We start from the raw sequence: 17485 nt of genomic DNA, 5'->3' as shown, positions 1-17485 counted from the left end.
GCCCCATCCCTGGAGGCATCCAAGGCCAGGCTGGATGTGGCTCTGGGCAGCCTGGGCTGCTGGTTGGCGACCTGCACACAGCAGGGGGTTGGAACTGATGAGCGTTGTGTTCCTGTGCAACCCAGGCCATGCTGTGATTCTGTGATTTCTACACTAACCGACGTGCAAAGCCTTCAGTAAGGAGAGTTCCTACCATGACAACAGCAGCCCATCAAACACAAACCAGCAAACATCGACCAGCAAGTAACAAACGCAACATCGTTTGCTACGGGCTGCCGAGAGGCGGCACAGCGCGGCAACCCGTGCAGCACGGTGCGGCCGCCAGCCCCGCTCACAGGCACACGGGGTTCGCCTTTTCCCTCTAGAGCCGCCCCTTTTTTCAGCCTCTTGTCCCCCACAGCTTCCATTGCTGCATTTCTCCCTTCTAAACCACACGTACACCGGGCGGGTCTGAGCATCGGTCCGCTGCGAGCGGCAACAAGAGAAGAGCGGTGCAGCCCGCACAGGCTGCCCCGTTTTTTTTTCTTTTTTACAAAGGCGACTAAAAGCTGCAAGATCAAAGCCGTGAGCGACAGCAATTCACCGAGGAACAACTTCAAATTCGAACGCAGACCAATGTACAGAAACTCGTTGCCGCTCGCTCCCTCACGACCCGCCCGCTCCCTCACAGAGGCGCGCTGCCCGCCCCGCCCCGCGACCGCCGCACGAACGGTTCCACTCACAGCCCCGCTCCGCCAGCACCGCGGGCAGTTGTTACACTCACAGCCCCGCTCCGCCAGCACCGTGCGGGCCGCTCTTACACTCACAGCCCCGTTCCTCTCCCGCAGCGCTGGAAATCAGGCCGGCTGGCCGCTCCGCCCGCTGCCCGAGCCTCCCCCGCCCCGCCCCTCCTCAGGCGAGAGGCGGGGAGACACGGAGCGGGGAGTCGCTGTGTATTTAGACTGAATTTCTCCGGGCCGGAGAGGGGCTGAGGAGAAAGTTCAGTCCTGAAGCGAACGAGGGGGACACGCAGGCAGCCGGGCGGCGCTCCCAGCCCCGCTGACCTACTTAGCGGCCGTCCCGCCCTCGGGTGCCTCAGTGCCACATCCGCGGCCTCGCGCAGCCCCGCGGACGGCGACCCGCACCCCGCGCAGCTGTGCCAGCGCTCCGCCCTTCTTAGGAGCAGAAATTTCCCCACTATCAGATCTGAATGCGCACCAAGAGGTTCTAACAGCAATCCGTGCCAGAAGTCAATAAAGCTACAGCAAGAAGCCCAACCAAAGGAAGCTTGGAAGAAATACAGCAAACAGCAGAGCAGAGATTAGATCCCGGACTGCAGATAGCCTCCTTAGAGCAAACCGCAACAGCAGAGATTACAAACTTGCTATAACCCCACATTAGATACAGAATCTCCTTCGTTGGCCATAAAGATAGCAATGTTGACTGTAGCAGTAGTAGCAGGAGGGAAAGGAAGCTGAAGGTAATACAGCTGTGGAACAGAGAACGCTCAGAGGGCGTCTGATACAGAAAAGGAATTACAAAGAACTAGCAATGAAATTGCAAGTCCCAGGTGCTGCTTTTTGACCCCACTTGTAAAGCAGCAGCACAGCAATGGTTAAGAACGAATCTATAATGCTTCTGTATGAAAGAGGAGAGCACGATAACATCTGACTTCTAAGACGTACAGACAAAATAAGGGGAGAGCGGTGAGCAGCTGGGGAGTAAATCCCAAGGAGAAGGAATTAGCAACCATTGAAAGCACAGGACAGTACTGGCACAAAACCAGGTGGGCTGAAGCCTGCCACAAAAACATTTATTAAGATCTGAGTCTTGGCCGGTAGAAGAAAACTCATTTTTGGAACAAGCTCCGATAGGAAAACAGGACAAAAAAGAAACAGTGTAAGTGAGGGTTTAATAAGTTTAAGAAAAGAATGATTATCCAGTTTTGTGCCTCCAAGAAAAAGAAAAGTAGGTAAAATAAGCCAGACAGACTATTTCAGTCTCAAATTTCTTTGCTACCAGTGAGACTTCCTTGAGAGCTGAACTCAAAGTCCTGCTGTGCTGTTTGCATCCATTACCTGCTCGCTGACTTTTTAAGCATTGGAGTGAATCCCATTTGTCCAATCAGCACTTCATGGTCCACGTGAATAAGGAGCTCTCTGACAAAAGAGCTGACGGCACATGTAAAACAACATCACATATCACCTTCTCTGGACACCCGCTAGGGCTCACAGACCTCCCTCCTTCAGACCTGCTCCTGCTGTTCTCTCTTTCCTAAAGAGGGATGCCCAAAGCTGCAGGCAGTACTCCAGCTGACACCTTAGCCATTGCTATTTGGAGGGGAAGGGTCACCTCACTCCTGCACAAGCCAATCCTGGTTGCACATCCCATGCAGAATTTGCTTTTTTCCCCTCCCAGCCATGAACCTCTGGCGACAGCCTCGGTTTGCCCGTCTCCCTAACCCTCAGATCCTTCCTGCAGAACTTCTGTTTGTGTGGTTAATTACTTTAAATATCGTGCAGGTGTCTTTATTGAGTTACAGCCTATTTATTTCAGACCATTTCAGCAATTTGTCACAATCACTTCAAATCCTAATCTTGTTCTTCAAAGTGTTTGTGACAGTACCTAGAACTCAGTTATCCAAAGATTAATGATATACCTGCACTTTTCAACTATTCAGGTACTTACTGAAAACACTAATGAATTTCAGATGCCAGGCATACCTGAACAACAACCTTACCTACAGTCCATCAACCTGCAAACTGCTGACAGAGGGCTTGTTGGCTTTAAATCTCTTTCCATCTATTTGAATACTTTATAGAAGATGACCCAGCCCGTAGCAAGGGTTGGACTAGACATAGATGACTGTTAAAAGGTCCCTTCCAGCCCAAACCATTCTATGATTTAATGTTGACCACTCCTCCCTATCTTGCTTAGGATAAAGTCTTTTTCGTAAATAAAAGAAAAAATGAAAGCAACAATTAAACTTATTCTCTCTCAGCCCCCACCTTTTACCTCAGATTTTCTTTTTTGAACTGTTGTGAAACCAACAAAGGTCCAGAAGCCTTTTGAAGAGTTACACATTGAACAACAAAACACTGTGAAATACCAAGTTCCAAGTGCTTTTGCAAAGCACATGAGAAAACCTCGCTGACCTATGTGACTGAGAACGAGAAGCAACTGCAAGTAAAGCTTCAGAGAGAACAAAACCACTTAATGTTAGATAGACCTGGAGGCTTGTTTATTAATTTAAATACTGAAGGATTAAAACCATCCCTTCCACCAGTCGCACTGGCCTGTCACTGCACTCAGGGATGGCACCCCCACCTCTCACAACAAGAAAATGATTGTGATCTCCTGCAGTCTTACATACAGATATATTGCAATACCAGTCTTGCTGAGTCCAGCAACTGAGACTCTTGTAAGTTTGCAGAACAACCTGCAAGCTTCCTGCCCAAGAGCAAGGGGGGAAAAAAACCTAATCAACAAGTACAAATAAGAAGTGTTTTCCTGCTCTGCTGAGGCAAAATGCTCCAGCCACAGAAATCTAAGCATAACCCTTTTCTGAGGGCACAGTTCTGAATAAAGATGCAGCAACTTGGAACACACCAAATCCTAGCAACTTTAGGCAAATGGAGCAAGCGTGCTTCTGAAAGAGCTGGAAAAAGTGATAGACATTCAGCTTCAGTTCTACCAGGCTGCATCTGTCAGGCTTAAGCACCCTCTGGGTTTACTGTATGGGTTTTGGCCTCTTCATCTCTTTTTTCCCCCCTTCTAATTTATTCAACATATTATTCCTGCCAGGTTAACCAACCCGTATTTGAACAGGTGAAAGAGACTGACTGTGGAACCACTACAGAAAATCAAATACTGCTGTACTATGTAAAAGCAAATCATGTGTGTGGACCTGAAGTTGTTCTGAACCATTTAATGACTCCTAGAAGTGAAAAGTCTGGTTTTGTTACTAAGCTAATGCCAAAATGAGTGCAGCCTCCATAAAGGAACATTATAACTCATTGCTGCTGCGAGGATCTTTTGCATTTAATCTCTCTGCAGCTCCTCACCAGCATCCAATCAGCCAACCAAAACATTGCTGCTCCACTAAGATCCCAAACAGCATCAGACTTCACTTTCTGAACAGGTGCAGAAATGCTCTCCGCAGCACTCAGTGCACGTTTAAAATTGCAGGAGGCAGGGATTCAACACACTCTGAACAAAAAGCATTCCCTCCCCCTGCAAGACTCGTCCTCACAGCTGTACAGCTATTTCAGACCTGTCCTTTGATTGACACAGTGCATTGGCGTTAACAGTATTAACAAACTAAGCTTTTAGGTTAAAATAATAATAATAATGCTGTACTGCAACCAGAAGAAAGGATAGTTAGACAGACGTTAGTGGACGCAGCATGGTAAAACACAGCAGACAATCAATGCTCCTTCACTGGAAATTTCTTCTCCAGACCAATGCAAAAGCAACAACATTAGTTTAGGAAGGATAATCCAAGGGACACCATTCCACGTTAGAGCAGAATAACTGCTTCCTGTCATTCAGCCATTCCCGCTGATTGATTTGATACGAGGATAAGAAGGTCCATCGCTGCTTTGAACCTGAGAAACAGCTGCAGCCACCTGAGCACCAGCGCTCCCTCCCAGGATGGGATCCTTCACAGTGTGCTGTCTGAACCCAGCTGCCAGCACACAGGAATGGGCCCCAGCAGCTAACAGCAGAGATGCCGGCAGCACAGCAGCCATCTCAAAGCCCAGACTCACTCTCAGACATTTTATGCCAGGATCAAGAGAGCTTTTTATGACTCTATGCAGTATGAATTGCTCTCTTTTTAAAAAATAATCAATAAAACGTGTATCTTTATCCCACGTGATGGCAGGATAAGACAGGCTTATCTTTGGATAGTGAAGTGCCCCTGTCAGCAGAGAATGCAGCTCAGAATCCAGATGCCTACTGGAAACAGAGAAGCAGCATTCCTACATGTCTTTCCAGGAAAGAATAAAATTCATCTCCATCTCTGACACATTGCACAAGAACCTAACAGGGAATGAATCCTTCTGTGAGAAGCAGATCCAGGTAAGTTACTGACAGATAGTTACTGAGTTCTCCCTTTGGGTTAAACTGAAGGTCAGTGGGCAACTGCCTCACTCTGCAGAAGTTCCGTTAACTAAAACTTCTCTTGAGTAAAATTCATGGTTTAGGTACTCCATGAGTTCACTGTCAATGGATGCTCCTCATCCCCAAAAGCATACAAGAAACAACAGGTTAATATTCAACAGAGCTTTAACCTATAACTCTCTACGCTCTTCACTACCATTCCCATAGCACCAGCATCCATGCCATGGCTGGTGGAGCCCAGGGCTGCTGCTGCAGCCTGTAGTGAACCTAGGAGTGTGTTACTGAACACACAGAAGCCAAGGGAAGAAATCACTGCCAAGCTCAGGTAAGAATTGCCTTCAGGATGCTGGTGCTCTATGGCATACTGTAGATACTCACAAAAAATCTCTTCATTCCTTCTACAGTGACCTAAATCGATGCAGATTATGGCATAAACTGCTATTGTCATCTTCTTTGGAAGCTTTTGAGGCAAGAAAATAGTGACAGAGAATGAAGTAATTCAGTGAGTCATATAGACAGAAATTACACAAAACCGGTGTCTGAGGATAATAAATACTTTGGAAATTATTAATGAGAGAAGTCTTAAAAAGTTTGATTCATACACGACAAATTGCCCACTTTCACATCGTGCTTTTCTTCCACACATTAATAATTCAAGCCAACAGACACATCAGGTTTCTAGATTTTTGTTTTCTGGTGCTTTTAAGCTTTTGTGTTTCTTCTGTTAACTACCTCCCAGTGTATGACCTAAGTCCATCTGAAGCAACACTACAAAGAACACTAAAACTACTTAGGGATGACAGCTATTCTTGTGGGAGAAATGCCATCTTCTGGAGGCATCGGTGCACCAATACCAGCACGGAGCTTATCAAGGAGACAGAGCCACGTCTCCAATGTGCTGCATGGTCAGAAGACAAGAGGCAGCAGGTACAAAAGTGAAATGAGATAGGGCTCAGGACCAATAGAAATGGAAGCTTTTGCTTTTTCTTACAGCACCAGCTTATGGGATGTAAGCTTAGCTTCCAGCCTCGCCCTGCCCTGTCCCAAGCTGTAGCAGCCTTACCCCCTGCTCCTGGCTGCCCTGGCCAGATCCTCCAGCTGATGTCCTTGCTCCCCAGGTGATCATCTCATTCTCAGCTGTATTACAGTCCTCAACTTTAAGCTAGATGTTCCCATTTAGGAGCCAGGCAGCTCCTCCCTCCTGGCTCCAAGCTTTCCAGCCACCTGCTAGCACTCTGCCTTCAGCTGCCCTGGAGCTCAGCTCCTCCTGGCAGCCATTCCAAAAGCGCATCTGAGAGGCGCATTCCCCTCACATCTCCTCCCCAAATGCCACCCTTCCCAGCAGACTGGAACCCTGCAAGACATATCCCACATCTTTAAAGCCTGAAGAACACCAACCCCCTGCTCAGAAGGTGGAGCCGACAGGCGCAGGTGGGGCTGCACCCCAACCTCTGCAACAGCCAGGTGAGCTTGTCAAGTCCCCCAAATGTTTCTGGGTGTGATGTTTTAGGAACCAAGCTCCATCAGACGGCACAACATGGCCTTCTTCCCAGCAATCAGCCCTCAGCACACAGGCAATGTAACCACAAAGCAGCCCCTGTCTAACACAAGATGTGTACCAACAGATTGCATAGCAAGGACCCACACTTGCTCATTTTCCAGACAAACTAACGCGAGTTTATGCTGGTAAACATAAGGAAGATTTCAAAATGGAAAAAGCGAGCACAAAGAGCAGAATATGTCCTTGATGTTCACGAGGCATGGTTCTTAGTTTATTCAAGACAGTAATCACCTCAATCAATGCACACAATGCAAGTTGGATAGAGCAGCACTGAAGTCTCAGGGTACGTTGAGCTCTGACATAGGCCTGGCCGGCATTGGAGCAGTGGTTGCAGCAGCTCTGAGAGTGGGAAGAGGAGAGCAGAGCAGCATTGAGTGCAGCCAGCTTCTCAAGGGACTCTGCTGTGCAGCTCCATCAGGAGGGAGGAATACATTATAGTTCATAATACAGTCCTGATTTGTTTTACAGTTGGACAGCTCTAGCTGTGAAGCTTTCAGGGGAGGCAGAAGGGAAAGTCTACAAGAAATTCACTAGGTGGAAACTTTGGCCCTTTTGAGAGGAAAGGCTGCACGTGAGGTCCCAGGTAATTAGTGTTGTCACCATTAGCAAAGCCTGCTTCCTGAGTGAAGAAAACGCACATGAAAACGCTCAGTGCATTCAGGGGGAAAGCTGCAGACAAAAAAAGTTCAGCCAAGAAAGATGTCCTTTCACCCATCAGGCTCTGCGGTTTAACTTACATTCTGACAAGTTCTATGGGTTTGATATGTCAATTTGCTGGGCTCTTAAATAAAAACACAAGTTACTATAGTAACATTTACATCATAGGTTGTACTTGTGCTGCCTCTGAGATACAGAAAACCAATCTGCTGTGTGAACCTTTGTACTTCACTTCTGCAATATTTTAAAGGACAAACCTGTTTTCTAATAAATTGGCTTCTTTTTCCTAACCATTTCACTTCTCAAATTATAAATTAAAATGCATTTGATCTAATTTTCTTTCAAATGACTAAGCCCTGCGTGTGGGAACATGAAACCTGGTTCCAGGGGGAGTAAGGAGAATGTGTGTAGAAAGGAAAGTGCAATAGGGGGAAATCAGACACATCTTGCTTTTCTAGTCCTTCTGCTATCTGCTTTCCTCTTACAGGAATAGATTGTTATTCTGGGGGGACTAAAAGCCTTCATCTCTGTAGCTTTTACTATAGCCTGTCAGAGAGCAAAGCAACACAGCCCGTTCTGAGCACTGCTGTCCTTTCCAATATTCTCCCAGCTTGATTTGTTAGCACTTCCAAGTGCTTCTGTTTCCCTGCTATATTTGCACCACCAGTTTGCTTCATTATGAGTTACAATAAGAAATCACAAGGCACAGAAGACGGATAACCCAGCTTTGTTTTGGAGGATCCCCTTCAATGCAGGAATGCTCCTAAGCTGGCACTGCCTTGATTTAGTGCTGGAAGAGCTATTATGCTCTCCAGGAGGCCTTATTGTGGCCAGTCTAACCCCATTGCATGGTTAAAATCCATTCTAACTCGAAAGGAGAAATTTCTGTAGTAAGAAAAGCATGGCCCTCCTTGGCAGATGAGGAGAAAATGAACCAAGGGCAATGCCAGAAGACAGGTGTCTGTAGCTGCTGCTCCATGGCTCATGTCATACGGTCAGGGACAAAGGCAGAGCACAAAGCACTATCCAGTTACAGCCAAAGCCTCCTCTCACCTCTCCCTGTGGCAGTGAATATAGAAACAAGCCCTCCACATGTTCCTAGCTGTTCATGTCCCTGCTGAACTCTTGGCCTTCCAACAATTACCTGGAGGTCAGTTTATGGACCAAGTGGGATTTAATGTATGTTTCCAAATTATAGCAGCAGAATGAGATCCTTTATTACCTCATTCCTTTGCAAAGATGTGTTTAAAACACTTACTAGGGAAATGTGTTCCCTACAAATGACTCTTTAAAGAAAGCTGCTGTGGAGAGAGAAGGAAAGCACATCAAAAAAAGAATAAAAAAGCAGCATGACAGAGTGAAAGATCATTAGTCCAGTGACTCCAGTACAAACATTCCCAGATCATGCACCTACCTGATAGGAACGAGCAACTGGAAAACACAGCAAAGGATAGCTGAGTGCAGGTAAGCAGTGATGGCAGCTGACAGAGCCAGCAGACCCCTCCAATGGGTCGCTTTGTTTTTCCCTTCCATTTTTCTCCCTGATGTATGAACTCAGTTCTGACTGTAGTGAGCATGAGAACAAACAGAACTGCGCCACAGCCACAACACTGCTTGTCACACAAAGTTAGTCTTTGCTGATGCTCTGGCTAGGCAAAATCAGAGTTTGCTGTTGGTTCAGAAGAGGAGCGTTGTGTGGTCTACTATCACTGTAATCCTTGCCAGGATGAGAGCTGCTCAACTGCATTTCACTGACAAGAAGATAAACACCACTTCATCTTCATGTGCAAAGGAGAAGAAATCTGTCTCCAGAAGAGCTTTGTAAAACCTGGCACCAATCTGAGTTTAATGTGTCATCCAGCACAGAGGCTTTGAATTCACAGAATGGAACTAGTGAGATAGATAAATGGTGAGGAAGGGAAAATAAGGAAATATTCTGCAAAATACCCCGGGGAAAAAAAGAAAAAAAATAGGCTTTTTAGCAACACAAACATCTCTAGCCCTGGTAAAAGGTTAGCACGTTGTTCACTGTAACATTTGTGCACTGAATGCAACTGTGGTTTAATATAAATTGAGGCTGCTTCTGTGTTTTTGGCAGCAGAAAAAGGATTGTACTTCAAATGTTTATGCATCGGCGATGGATTTCATGCCAGGAAAAACACAAACCCTATCTGCTTCATGCCCACGATACATGAAAGTGCCACTTTCTCTGCTGAAAGCAGGCAAAGCTAGAGCATGGGTACAAGGATCCTCACCCACCTTATCCCATGTTTCCAAATGGGAAAAATTGTCCTAAATAAGGAGGAAATGTCGAATGTCACATATGCCACACAATTTTCCTTTTTCCAGACACATTATTCTTCTTGAAAAAAGGAAAGCACCATACATCCATCCAGTGCAGCTTAAGAGGTCTTTTCACAGCAGTACAAAAATGGAGAGCAGCAAAACAACCAGCGTCCTTTGGCACATCTACCTGGCATAGAATTCAGGACATACCACTCAGAGTACTACCAGACCTTCAGACAGCGAACATCACCTCCAGATCAAAGCATCTGAAGACTGAAAGAATCTGAGAATAATTTCATTTTTAAACTCTGTTTATGGTTAAAATTCCTTTTTCAATATTTCTTATAATTTAATAGCCGATGTTTCCATAAACCACTTACCATACTTTGCTCTAAAAAAAAGAAAAAAGCCATAAAACTGCACAGGTCATTCCTCATCAAACCAATTCCTAAGCCATCAAGACATATTTAATGAGCCTAACATCAGTCCATCCTGTCCTAACCACTACCTCTAACGTAACACAGGAAAAACACCTCAGCGTGAACTGATATTTAGGCAGAATTCATTTTAAAACAAAGAGGGAGGAAGAGATTAGCTAGAATGTTGAGTGCTCAGATGGACTGTCACACTGTGCAGTCCCTGAAACCATCCATTCCTCCAGGTGGAACCCATCTGCCTTATGCAGCTTGTACAATATTGAGTCGATGCCATGTAAACACAGTGATTAAACCACAAGCTCCCTGGGGGCTCTGTGAACACATCCTACATGACTAGAATATGCTATGCACAGAAAAGACTTAATTGCTATGTGTTTGGAATGGACTCTGAGTGTCAAGGCCAAGAGTAAATTGAGCAGATCGCAGCAGTACGTTCACTGCGAGCGTTCATGACTTATCAGTGACACCCACTGCTGCTCATGGTTAAATACAGATAAAATCCTGGCAATAGCTGCAGATCATTTTATGATGCCAAGATGAATATGCTCTTTTTTCAGGGCAGGGAGAACTCTGCTTCAGCACAGCAGCCAGCCCAACACAGCGGAATGGCTGTCACATACTGCGTGGCTCATACCTGCAACCTGCACCTAGGTGAATTCCTGTATTTCAAAAGCACCATCTCACATTTGCTGCCCCAGCTCAGCACCAAGTTTTATTTCACGTGCTTTGTCAAGTGACTATTAATTGATTTCATTGGGCTTTGTTGGCAGCTGCCCTTCACCAAGTCAACGCAGCTTTAGAATCTTCTACAGGGTGTTCATGTTTGGATCCACTTCATAACTGAGTCTCTACAAATATATGCTGCTTTTTCCTAGCGTGTAGAAAATTGTGCCATTTGTTCCAAAGTAGCTGCAACTAAGAAAACTCTGCAAGTCAGATTTTATGTCAGTATTGAGCAGTCATTATACGCTATGTCCAGTTTTCAGCTATTGGCTTTCCAATACTGCTCTACACCACATCTTCAGCCACTAATTCTAGTGGGAATTTGGCATCTAACCTTTGGGACCTGTGCCTTGCTCTCCAAAATCTGGCAGTATGTCATCCATACTGAGATACGCTGTGGACAAGACCTATTAGAGAGCACATCTCACACGCATCCCAAAACCAGATGCACTGGGTGGCGGAGCCATTTTGTTCAGCAGTGAAGGCATTTCTGTCTCAGTAAATTCTCAGAGCCAGATCTGACAATTTCAAAACATCAGAGACTATTCCAACATCAGCAGCCAATAGTTTTGGAAGGAAATCAGAAGCACAGAGTGGAAGAACAAAAATAAAAGAAAAAAGGGAACGGGTGGATCCCTTTCCATGCCGATATGTTGACATTCTGCATGAGTTGCTTTCTAGGCAAATAATAACAGATGAGAAGGAAGGAACAGCATGGGAAAAAACACAGGGAAAAAAACCAAAACAAAACAGTATCAAAACAGCGTGTGGTGGGAAGATAGGGAAAAGGAGGCTAGGAAGGGCCAGATACAGGAAGAAGGTAGAACAATAAGCAGATGGATCCCACCAGGGCAGAAATGTGGACAGATAATCCTGGCACAGAGGAGGTGCGAATGAAGACTATGGGATTCTGATAAGAGGGGAAGGGTAAAGAGGAAGGCAGAGCACAGCAAAAGCAGAGCACGATGTGCTCGGGAAGGGGCTCATGCTGCCAGCAGCAGCAGTGCTAAGCCCTCACACTTCAGGCTGGTGAGAGCTCTTCTGCCAGCGACAGAGGATTTTGTACATTTTGCCCTCCATAGCAAAAACTGGAGCACTAGGAGGCAGGCACCAAGCCAGCAGGCACTGAATCAGACAGCTGTTGCCTATTGTAACCCCAGGCTGCAGTGCAGACTAGGCTCAGAGTACACTGAAACATGGAGGCCTTGGGGAGAGAGATGATCTGCGTGGCCTGTTTCATTCCCATAGGAAGCATTCCCTCAGCCAGCATTACCTCTCTTTGCCAGGTGCTCTTGCTTCTGCTTGAGGAGGTATGGACTAAGTCTCTGCTGATGCTGCTGGAGAAGATGAGAGGAATGGGCAGCAGAGTCAGCCCTCTTATGCTGCTTTCCCCTAGGAAGGAACCACACAAATACTGATGAACCTAACAATCTGGATCACAAGGAATCAATGCGAGTCCTTCCACACAGAGACAGAAACACCGTGCTAGGTACAGACAGACAGGGCTGTCCTTACAAAACTAGGTTAAAGCATGAGAGGAGATCCAGTGACAGAACACACTCTGATCTTCCTCTGTCTGAACACTCCCAGTCCTTTGTTTTGCACATTAAAGGTACTCTGTGTCTCCAAACATCAAGATTCTCCCTTACTGATTAGCTATTTTAACCAAAAGAGCTCCACTTGAAGTGTGTCAAATGCAGGTCTGACTTGATTATTCACTTCAGACAGGTTTTCCCTTCAGAAAGGTCACAATTAGTGCAGCACTGTTCCATCACCCATTTGGCTGTAGGACATGCAAATGGCTGATGCTGCAGCACACATGGGTCACCCCAGTTAGCACCAGTTGCCTTTTCCTCCCCTCTGCTCACCTTTCATTTCCACCATTCCACTTTCTTTGTCATTGGGTTAAAGAGAGAGAAAACAGGCTGCTGAGCACAATTACCAGCTGCAAAAGGGTTGGTTTGGGGCAGGAAGTTTTGATGTTTAGAAGTGAACAGAACAGCCTAAATCTAGTTGGCACACTCCATCCCTGAGTGAAAACACAGCAATAACAAATGGCCCATTTCTGCAATTTAAAAGTTTTCTGAAAGCCAAGGAAATGCTATCAAGTTAATGTGATTATTGAAAGTGCTGCAGGAAAACACGCATCGACTGACCTCATAACGAGTTTACCTACAGACTTCCTCATTACCTGTGCATTACCAAAGAGATTTAGTGCCAAGAATACAATCAGCTTCACTGACTCCTAATTCCTTACACTGTAACACAGCAGAGATGCACACAATAAAGCAGCCACTTGAACGTCAGACAGGCAGCTGGACGAATGAGTTTGCCCTCAGTGGATTTACACGAAGCCTTTTACAAAGTCAGAAAGTTCAGGATCTACTTGTAAGTGAGCCACACAAATCAGCTTTACGGTTATTTCTGTCTATTGGTGTAATTACTCTTTGCTTTCTCCAAAGCCACCTAGAAGCTTCTGCTCTACCAGTTGTACTGGGGTAGGACCAATGAAATGCATTGTGACTGAGTGATTATTGGCCTTGTTCAGCATTACTGGATTTATCTTACATTTATATCTGCTCAAAAAAGTACATTTCTCCAGAGACTGCGCTAATTTCTCTGGCAACAAGAACTCTGTCTCAAGGCTACCCACGTATCTGTTCTGCTTCGTCTTAGTGAATGGAAAATTGGCTCTGGATGTGCACTGCATCCCAAGGGACCTCCTGGGGAATTAACGTTGTCCTTCTAACCAAGCTCTCTGGTTCATTAACACATCTGAAACAGGACTGACTGAAACTGATAGCATTCTGTACCTCAACACAAACCATTATGTGCAGCTCTCAGATACCACTCACACAAATTACATCACCCAAACTATCTCTGTATTAAAGAAGTAGCCATCTCAGGCTGCTTGCCTCTCCATCTTATTAATACCACCCGTATGTCAGCGTCTGTTAGTATTTTTGAATATGCAATCCACTCTTGGCACGGCTGTCTTGCGATTCCCAAAGTTGACAACAGCTCAGTCCCACCAGAGCAGGGAAGCAAGAACTGGCTGTAATTGCTGGCTGTGGGAGTACAGCATTCACTCCCATATTCCAGAGAAACTGGAAATGCCAGCAATCACAGGGAGGGTTGCTTTGGGTTGGTTTTATTTGTTAATGAACCCCATGGAGCAGGGCCCGCATGTAGGTCAGGTTAAATGAGGGAACTGGGGGCTTCTGAGCAACTCCAAGGGACAGGATAAAGGCTGGAGCCAGGACAGGCTCCAACTCAGCCCTTTTGGAGCTGGGACCTTCTGCCTTCCTTGTGGGGTTGGATCCCATGGGATAAGGGCCAAACAGACTAATAATTCTCTCCTAAACAGGGAGAGGAACAGACACCTGCATTGCTTCTTAGGTATCTGAAGGAGTTTGAACCATCTGAATCCTAACGGAGGCTATTTGCTGAATCCTAATTAACTTCACATGCTTAGGAGACTCTAGCAGAAAGACTGTATGTTTTGAAATGATTGTTTCTAATTAGTCTGTCTAGCTATTTTAAAAGCCTTGCAAACAAATGTGTTCTGCTATACATTTTGATTGAACAGCAAAATATTTGTTAAGAATGCAGTCTTCCTTGAAAAGATAGTATATCTTTGAATAGAAGAAACAGCATGCTCTGGACTGCCTCAGATATGTTATTTTGTATAATTTGATTCAAAAGTTAAAGTCACCTTCTGCATGCATGGTACATATATTTCCTAATATTTTAAAATTAAACTAGGAGCAAAGTTCCCCTTCAAAATTTATTACACGAGAAATCATTTTATTATCACGTCTTGTCTTTAAACATCCTAACCCCTCATTGCAAACTTCAGCACTTCCACTACTACAAAAAGCAGAACATCAAAGGCAGACCAGTTGTGCCGAGCGACACAAGCTGTGTTACTGGAAACAAGGACAAGCTGTGAAATCCTCTCCTGGAATAAAGTGCCCTCTGTTGAAACACAGGCGTATGGATTTCTGTACCAACATTACCCTGTGTAGTGCAGCCAGAAGCAACAAGCACTCCAACAGGATGGACAGTCTGTTTCAGGGAAGTGACTCCCCCTCAGGTTGCCCTTCCACATTAAGGCTTCAGCATCTAACAGCATCAGCCCTCTTGGATCCTGGTTTCCCTGCCCCACTGACCCAAATAGCAAATTCCCACCAGCTTCAAAAAGGGAGGACTTGGTCAGCAGCCATAGGTTACAACTACTGTGGCTTTTGTTTTTATGTTGTGCAAAGGCTGTTTTTTTAGATGGAGAGCTGGTAACAAAGGCCCCTATTATATTGTGAAATACCAGTCTCAGGCAGGAATTAAATGAATAACAAAATCACAAGCCCAATTTAAATAGTCAAAACAAAGGGTAAGCAAAACATATAAATGTCATGATCGATCCTCTCATTTCAAGCATATGCTTTGTAGAGCATGATAAATACCGTTTTAACTTCTCTCCAAATCCTCTTGCAAACAAACATCCAAGCACAGCGTCATTTCTTCATGCTGATTGGGAAAATTAAAGCAACTGTGCCAGCATGCTGGAAAAAGCAGCTCGAAGCAAGTGATAAACCCAAATGCACAGACACGGATAGCCTCAGCTAACCTCCTGTCCTGCTGTCACCAACGTCCACTGTCACCTCCAGCTCTGTGTGAGCCTCAGCACTCTCTAACAGACCCTTACTCTCCACCAGGAGGGCTGCTGTAACCACTTACTCAAAATTATTCATTGTAATAACAGACAACAACACTATAAGCACGTTTTGTAGGAAGGCAACCCTCCTAAACGCAGACTCCAAAGTGAGATTATATCATGTTTGATTATGCACAATTATGTTAATTATACATAAAATACTGCAATCAGCAAAGCCATAGTTGTAGTCTCACTATGAAAATAACCCTCTGTTGCACCCAAGAGTTAGGGTGGAAGGAGAGCATGTCTCCATGTTCCCCCAAGAGGCCCTCTAGGCACTTGGACAGCAGCAAGAATGCTGTCTGCACATGCAGACCAGGACTGATCCCTCCTTGGGAGAAGAAGCAAGGAGCAACAAACCAGAACATTCAAACTGAGCTAATAGAAAGGAGCAGCACCCACAGTACTGGTCAGTGTGTAGAACTCATCTAAGGAGAGCACTGATTTCAAGACACCGGCAGCTGAGCTCTGAGCACTGGGACATACACAGCTGGAACCAATTTCTGAAAAGAACTGCTAAGAAGAGAGAGACAGCTAAAATAAACCTCACCATAAAGAGCAAAAGCAAAACAAAAAGCAAGGGATAAATACAGGATATTTATAAATACCAGGCCAATGGAGAAAATGTTTCTGTAGGAGTGTCCAGTTGATCTTTAACATGTAATCACAACTCAGCAGTTAATGCTTCCTTCCATGCTTCATCACGAGGCTCTCCCCTGTAGAGCTCTCAAGTACACACCAGTCACGTATTTGCAGGGAGCACTTAAACAAATCAATTAGTCGTTAGTACCTGGTGTGCATCCAGCCTAATGAAATAGGCTTCTCATCCATTAACATACAGCAGAAACAATCCCTGCAGAGCAAATGATGCAGTATCTTAGCAGCGTTAACAACTGAGATCAGAGTTAAAGAGATCTTTTCAGAGCTTTACATAATTTTACATATTAACAGTAACAGCCTGGTTAGCAGGACAAGTTTAGTTAACTCCTGGGTGCTGATGAGCTTAGATTTATTTCATGAAATTAAAGCCTGTTCAAGATTTTAGAAAGTTACCCAAAGACATAACTAGTTAGGAAGTTTACAAGCTCAAGGGACTGAACTAACTGTAAAATCAGTGCAAGATTCTTCTGCATCTCATTGCAATTTCCTATCTAAGTTGACAGGGAACAGCTGTCTGAGCAGCTACAAAAACAAGGGTGGGAGAGGTAGGAAACTTGTTAAGCTATATCCTCCTATATCATGGTACACAGCAAATCCAAAACTAGGTTAAATAAAGCTCTTCAGGAAGCAAGTCCCCTGGTTCAAAATCTAGAGCTGTACGTAGCGAATGAGTTGGGTGATGCAGCACAGAATAGCAGTCCCAAGTATTTGTTCTGCAGAACAACACAATGTCAGCAGCTAACTGATGCAAAGTACAAGTATGTTCATCTTCTCAAAAGCTTAGATGCCAGAATTACTGCAAACAAGAAACATCAGCTACTCAGAATCCAGATGCTACAGCTTACCTCTCCCTGATGGTGGGTGCTTTAACAAACTGGATTAAATTAACTGAGCAGGCTCATTTTCCCAAGCAGCGGTAGGATCAAGATCACACACTTAATACGATCACCCACTGACCTACAGGAGCACTGACCTAGGAAGAAAAGAGCTGATGCCCTCTGCATCCCTGCTTCCACCAGTGCTGATGGATGTGTCTAAATCTGGAGAGGAGGTTAAGTCTAAGCTCACAGAATCACCACGTACAAGACACAAATAACAGCTTTCAGGCTAAGTGATAACACACTGGCACGTTTGAATGCGGCCTCTACAATACATTCTAATGGAGGCCATAAAACTAATTGGCCTGTTGCAATTAGATCACGGCTTCGGGGATTTACTCACAGAATGGCTGGGGGTGGAAGGGACTTCTGCAGGTCATCTGGCCCAACGCCCTGCTCGACCAAGGCTGTAAGGAGCTGGTTGTAAGGAGCTGGTTGTAAGGAGCTGGTTGTAAGGAGCTGGTTG

The 17485-nt window shown here is 45.2% G+C and overlaps 1 protein-coding gene across 9 annotated transcripts in view; it reads right to left on the bottom strand.

The window, feature by feature from the left end:
* LEPR (leptin receptor) overlaps positions 1 to 12088 on the bottom strand; it is a 39345-nt gene extending 27257 nt beyond the window's left edge. For 5 of the 9 annotated variants that reach the window (XR_006168955.1, XM_042819721.1, XM_042819726.1 and 2 more), the window contains exon 1: positions 723 to 807. The gene's annotated coding sequence lies outside the window, so the exon portion shown is untranslated. Of the gene's footprint in view, positions 1 to 722; positions 847 to 12040 lie in introns of those variants that run through there. The other 4 variants (XM_042819724.1, XM_042819723.1, XM_042819722.1 and 1 more) reach the window with 4 other exon arrangements.
* Between the last annotated feature and the right edge of the window lie 5397 nt (positions 12089 to 17485).

The sequence above is a fragment of the Centrocercus urophasianus genome, unplaced genomic scaffold (assembly GCF_019232065.1).
Source record: "Centrocercus urophasianus isolate 14NV4802_14NV808 unplaced genomic scaffold, USGS_Curo_1.0 seq_18, whole genome shotgun sequence".
Lineage (NCBI taxonomy): Eukaryota > Metazoa > Chordata > Aves > Galliformes > Phasianidae > Centrocercus > Centrocercus urophasianus.
The sequence above is the reverse complement of the archived record's forward strand: the minus strand, read 5'-3'. Positions and strand labels throughout refer to the sequence as shown.